The following is a 6,840-nucleotide window of genomic DNA, read 5'->3' on the forward strand; positions in this document are numbered from 1 at the left end:
ATTATAATAGCTGATATAAAACTATATTACAAGACCACAGTAATCAAGACAGTCATAAGAACAGACACATGGACCACTGGAGCAGAATAGAGAACCCAGAAATAAACTCAAGTCTCTATGGTCAATTAACATTTGACAAAGGAGACAGGAGCATAAAATAGAATAAAACTAGCCTTTTCAACAAACAGTGTTAGGAAATATGGACAGCTACATGCCAAAAAAATGAAAATCTACCACCAACTTATACCATATACAAAAATAAACTCGAGGTGGATAAAAGACTTAAATATAAGTTGTGACACCATAAAAGTTTTATAAGAAAACATAGGAAAATTTCAGATATCCCATGTAGCAATATTTTCACTGATAGGTCCCTTAGGCAAAAAATATATAAACAAATGGGACTACATCAAATCAAAGAGCTTCTGCACAGCAAAAGAAAACAACAGCAAAATAAAAAGAGAGCCAATGGTATGGGAAAATGTATTTTCAAATGATACTTTGGGCAAAAGTGTGATCTCCAAAATATGTAAAGAACTCACACCAGGAAGACAAACAATCCAATTAAAAAATGGGCAAAGTACCTGAACAGATACTTCTCTAAGGAGGACATACAGAAGGCCCAGAGAGATATGAAAGGATGCTCAACATCACTACCATCAGAGAGATGCAAATTAAAAGCACTTCACACTGGTCAGAATGGCCATCATTAACAAATAAACAAATGTGCTACTGAGGTTGTGAAGAAAAGGGAACTTTAGTGCACTGTTGGTGGGATTGCAGACTAGTATAACCACTATGGAAAACAGTATGGAATTTTCTAAGAAAGCTAAAAAAGGATCTGCCTTTTCACCCAGCAATTCCTCTGCTAGGATTATATCCTAAGAACCCTGAAGAACCTATGAACCCCAATACAAAAGAACCTATGCACCCCAATACTCATAGCAGCACAATTTACAATAGCCAAGTGCTGGAAATAGCCTCATTCCCCCCGAAGCAGATGATTGGATAAAAAAACTATGGTACATTTACACAATGGAATTCTACATAGCAAAAATAAAGAAGGAACTCCCACCCTTTGAAAGAGTATAGATAGAACTGGAGGAAAGTACTATGCTAAGTGAAATAAGCCAGGCAGTGAAAGACAAATACCACATGATCTCACCTATTATGGAACCTACTCAACAAAACAAACAAGTGAGAAAAATAGAATCAGAGACATTGAAATAAAGAACAAGCTGACTGACCTGAGGGGAAAAGGGAGGGAATAATAGGAGAAGGAGGGGAAAGGGTCAAGGCAAGGAACATGTATAAAGGACCCATGGACAAGGAGGGCTGGGACAGAGGATTGAATGTGAGAGGTAGGGGTGGGCAGGGCAGGGGAGAACAATGGGGGGGAAATGGAACAATTATAATTGAACGACAACAAAAAAAGACTGATTCCTTGATATCTGGTTGTTTGTTGCTATTTACCTTGTTTTCATCAAAGTGCTACTTAGAGAGTAATTTCTGGCACATTGATGGTCTCATTTAATTGAGTCCGAAGTATTAAATATTTTGCCATGTCTTTTTTATTTAATTCTTGTTCAAGTACAGTTTTCTGTCTTATATTCCCAGCCCTGCCCTCCAGTACTTCCCACCTCCCTCCCATTTCCGCCCCCCACCTTAGTTATTGTCCATGTGTCCTTTTTACTGTTCATGTGAGTCCATCCCCTTTTCCCCTGTGATTCTCTCCCCTCTCCCCTATGGTCCCTGTCAGCCTGTTCTGTATTTGAGTATCTTTGGCCATATTTTTCTTGCTTGTTTGTTTTGTTGTTTAGATTCCTGTTAAAGGTGAGATCATATGGTATTTGTCTTTCACTGCCTGGCTTATTTCGCTCAGCATAATGCTTTCCAGTTCCATCCACGATGTTGCAAAGGGTAGGAGCTCCTTCTTCCTTTCTGCAGCATAGTATTCCATTGTGTAAATGTACCATAGCTTTTTGATCCAGTCATTTACCGATGGGCATCTAGGTTACTTCCAACTCTTGGCTATCGTAAATTGTGCTGCATGTCTTTTATGATCAGAGTAGGAATTGGAGAGTGATAAGTACGAGTTGGAAGAAAAGAAGAGCAACTAACTTGTGGGGGCAACTTTGCCAGCAAAGTCCCCCTGTTGGCCACGGATGAAAGTAAACACTACCAAGACAACACAGCATATAACTGTCATTCCTGAGAGAAGGACAACTCACAAGCTGAGTCCCCATTCACCCTGGTTTTCTGCCTGGGCACTTCCCAAACTGCTCCACATGGGAGAGAAGAACCCAAAAAGAAGAGAACAGCCTCGCTAGGCAGGGAAAACAGCGGTTCTGTTTGGGACCTGCAAGTCTGCTGTGTTCTGTGGCACAAGCAGCAGAGTGAGGGAGTTGCACAGAGAAGGGGCCTCAGAAATCTGCACAGTGGTCCCTTCAGGCATTTGGCTAAACACAGATCATTGCAGTGCAAGGCTTTGACTCCACAGGTCTAGCACAGAAGGATTGTTGGAACAATGAAAGCAGCACAGAGATCCTAGAGGTAGCCAGGTGTTGGAAGGAGTTAGATTTCCAAACTGCTGGAGTGAAGAAACTCAGAAAGGCCACACCTTGAGAATAGGAACCATCCTGAGAGCCATGGTCTCTCAGGTCTGTCCCCAGAACAGAGGCCTTGACATCCTGTGTGAACTTGTTGGAAATGCTAGTGTTTTGACCCCAACCTGATCAGTGAATCAGATTGGATCAAATTAAAGTTTACAAAGAAATTGAAAAATATTTTAAGTAAATAGTAGTGAAAACACAACTTAGCAAAAATTAGTGGAAAACAGTTAAAACCATGAGTGGATGAAAATGTGTAGATTTAATATTTAAATTACAAAAGAGGTCATTTAGGTCTGTGAGCGTGGGTGGGAATGGTTGGGGTTCTGGGGAGTGGTTGGGGGAAAACGGAGACAACTTTATTTGAACAATGGCAAAAAAGATAAAAAAGAACAAACTTATACATTTATACAATTTCAAAAGAATACTAAATTGGGATAATTGTGTTTGAAGCCCACTATTGTGTGGTTTTGAAATTAACTTATCGTCTGCTGTCCATAGCAGAAAAATTGGTCTTTGAATGAATGAATTCTATGGTCTGTTTAAGTCTCTAGATTTTTGCTGCAGACTATTTTACATGTTAACTAAAAAGCTATATCTGAGTTTTTAGTACAGTGCCGAAGTCTGTCCTTGGTTTTCCTCCATGTTAGAACATGTCTTTCAGCAAGTGCATTTCTCTCCAAGTCTCATGTTCTTTGTTTACATGAGGACTTTAAATAGAGGGTATCTTTTTAACCTACTCTAAAGTCATCTTAATCTGAGATATGACTGCATTGTTTTGAATAATAGTTCAATCATGATATGGCTCTTAATCTCAGTTTTTTAATTTAAAAAATTGAAATAATATTTTCTTTTTGCTGACTATATTGGTATCAAATGAAATATCAGATATAAAAATGATTTGTGTAAAACACTACAATATCATATTATGATCCTATTACTTAGTACAGTGGGTGAACGTCTATTTGAGGGTGTTTATATATTCATATACACACATTTAATTTTATAAAGTATTTGTACTTCACAACACTTTCTTTTAAGTTGAACAGTTTGTAGTAACACCTTCCCTTGTAGTTATTTGTTACTTTATTTCTTCAGACTTAATAAAAGGTATGGCTACAAAGTGAAGAAATTTGGCCTTTTATTTAGGACTATATGTATCTAGCCAACGCCCAACAAGTCAGCTATTCAAATACTACTTAATTAATTAAAAGCTTATTGAAGCTGGATGACTAATTAGACACATGATTATGTAAGTCCTATAAAAGCTTAGCAGTGCCGTTCTAAACTTTTCTGGAAAGTCAAAAGAACATTCCCACCATAGAATCCTAGAGCTGAAATATGTTCTCTACTTCTGGGTTTTTCCTAACTTTCCAGATACTTTATCTTCCATGCTCAAATCTCTTAGAGAGATTGGTTCCCTGCCAGGATATCTACATCCATTTTTTAAAAGATCCTGTGAGAAAAATTATATCTATTCCGATATTTAGACATGATTTATTTTTACCATGATCAAACTTAAGGCAGTAAAACTTCTAAAGGTAGATCTTCATTAGGATAATAATAAAAAATAACAAGTCTGGAATTCAGTTTTATTTTAATGCTCCACTAACTTTTTCGAGACTTTCTACCTTTTCTACGAACTACCCTGTTCCGCATGGTGCCGTTTGCCACATCTTGATTGTCCAAAGATTCTCATCCAAGTGTTGAGCCCACTCTCTGGCCATTTTCAATGCTTTTTGAGTACTTCTCTGATGTCCAAGCAAAACAGATTATGTATTTTTCTATCTTTAATTAGCATTTTGAGTAAACCAGATTAACTTGTTTATTACAACAAACTGTATAGTATGTTATTTCCTCACAAATTACCATGTAAGTAGTGACAGATTAGCTCAGAGTCAAGTGACGGTGTGTAACCCAAGATCTAGACCTTCGGATCTGCTGTGCTTTTCATGCGAGCCCTGGGAAAACTGGTCTTACCAGCATAGACGTGCATAATAGTACCAGTAAATCAATTTAATCATTAAGATGTGAAGAGTAACTTCTAGAACTGTAATAAAAATACAACACACCTGTACAAGACAATATTTTTTAAAGAAAAAATCCTCTTAAAGTTATTTTAGTGAAAAATGAGAATACATTTTATTATTTTCCTCATTTAGCAGATCAGAAAATTGAGTTAAGGCATTGATCCCAGAGCTCCACTAGGCAGTGGCAGAACTCAACATGCATCTCAGCATTCCAGGCCCCGTGGCTTCAAAATTCGTGCTCTTAACTCCTGCCCTGTATCTGCTACCCTTTCAGTAGTTTTATGTCCTAGAGCTAAAAGTCAGAGGAGTTCACTAAGAAAACACTTGAATGTGATTACCAGAGGTGGGGACAGGTGCTGGATTGAAGAAAGTGGTAGAAAGCACATACTTCCAGTACCAGATAAGTAGGCACTAGGGACACAATGTGTAGCATAACGACTGTAGCTGACACTATTGTGTGTACTTACACATATAAATATATATGAAAGTTGTTAAGAGAGTAAATCTCAAGAGTTCTCAATACAAGAAAAATATTCTTTCCTTTTTTGTTTTCTCTTTTTACTATATCTGTATGGGATGATGGGTGCTAACTAAACTTTAGCAGCTATCATTTACCAATATATATAAATCCAACCATTATGGTGTACACTTTAAACTTATATAGTGGTGCGTATCAGTTAGATCTCAATAAAACTGGAAAAATTCAATAAAAACAAACAAACAAACAGCTCCTTAATATAGAGGCTGGTTCCGCCAATGAACTAGACCAATAATTGAAACATGTATTTTCGTGGTTGTACCTCCTTCAGACACAGGGGTCTCTGCTTTCGCCCAGTGCAGCTGACTGCGCAGTGCAGTCTGAAGCCTCACGCAAACGCTGTGGAGAGGCTGTGGCTGGGGCACGGATTTGCGCTCGTGGACACCAGCGAGGTCCAGGCATCCCGGAGGGCCGCTGTTCAATCTCTCCTCATTCTGAATAGAGCACCAACTGACCCAGATTGCTGATTTGTTGTTGGGAAAGATGAAAGAGGCAGAAAGATCCCAGAATATCTGATTCATTTTAACGGTTGGAAAAGAAGCTGGGGTAGGTAGGCAGCTGAAGATCCTGTCCTCTATGACCCGGGTCAAAATCGGGCATTACAGTGTACATTGGCAAGAAAAGCTGTAGCTTTCCTTAGCACAGGAAGAAAGGAAAAGCTGCTGCCTGGTCGATCGTGTCTTTAAAATCCTCCCTGTTGAAGGAAATTATAAAAATGATGAGAACTCAGTAAGCCCCTCGCCTGATGACGGTAGTGAAGGATGAAGCAGCAAGTGGAGAGAGTGTTGTATTTGTATGAACAAGTTCAGTATAAAAAGGTGGTATCATCCATTTTTCCCCCTTTTGATTAAGGAAAGGTTCCACAAACGCTAATAAGAACCGGGAGGAGCTCTTTCCAAGCCCGGTTTGAGGAATCCGTCCACAACGAAATCCACGGAGAGTCAGGCGACCACAGTTGAACTGGCCCCCCTCCAAAGGCGTGGAAGTGAGCCTTGCAGTCTCTGAGGTGGTCCTCACGCCTCTCTGCCGACAGCCACATGCCGTCTGAGAGCAGCACCATGCCTCAGCCGAAGAGCCTGCAGCAGGACACCTAAGCCAGCACGGCCCTGCTGTTCCTGCACCTTCAAGACACGTGTGAATAACAGATCTTCCTCACCTGTTCCTGGGGCCCCCAGGCAAGAAAGGGAGAGTGGGGTTTGCCAGATATGAAGGCAGGAGAACTCATGAAACAAATGAGGTTCTGTTTTGGACATGTGTACCTGACAGTCACCCAGCCACCTCTACCCTCTTACATTTCCAGGGGCAAAGCGATGCAATTGTTAGTGAAACTTCCAGAAATTCTTGGAAAGCTGAAGAATCTGAAGGCTATATTGGAGCAGTTTGATCTCTTTCTGAGGTTTCTGGAAGAGTAACATGATGACTTCTTCCTCCAGTTTTCCTAGGCAACTGCCTATGAGGCACACAATAGCATTAAGAATCAGTCACATGGAGATTTATTCAAGTTTCCAGGGCTCCGGAAGAAGAGCTTCTTCTCTGGGTAGCTTTGCATGCTAGTTCCCAGTGGAGAAGTGGGGAAATGGGGGGAGATGCAATGTCCACCCCAGCGGGACTTTGCAGATGCAGGCCTCTTTGTTTGAGTTGTTACGTATTACAGTTATTTCTG

At 39.9% G+C, this 6,840-nt stretch overlaps 1 pseudogene; it reads left to right on the forward strand.

Moving 5' to 3' along the window:
* The first annotated feature begins 5,938 nt into the window (after positions 1-5,938).
* On the forward strand, positions 5,939-6,619 carry LOC118974863 (male-specific lethal 3 homolog; annotated as a pseudogene).
* Positions 6,620-6,840: the final 221 nt, after the last annotated feature.

Source organism: Sturnira hondurensis, unplaced genomic scaffold, assembly GCF_014824575.4.
Source record: "Sturnira hondurensis isolate 20B ecotype Veracruz unplaced genomic scaffold, ASM1482457v3 Scaffold0019910, whole genome shotgun sequence".
Lineage (NCBI taxonomy): Eukaryota > Metazoa > Chordata > Mammalia > Chiroptera > Phyllostomidae > Sturnira > Sturnira hondurensis.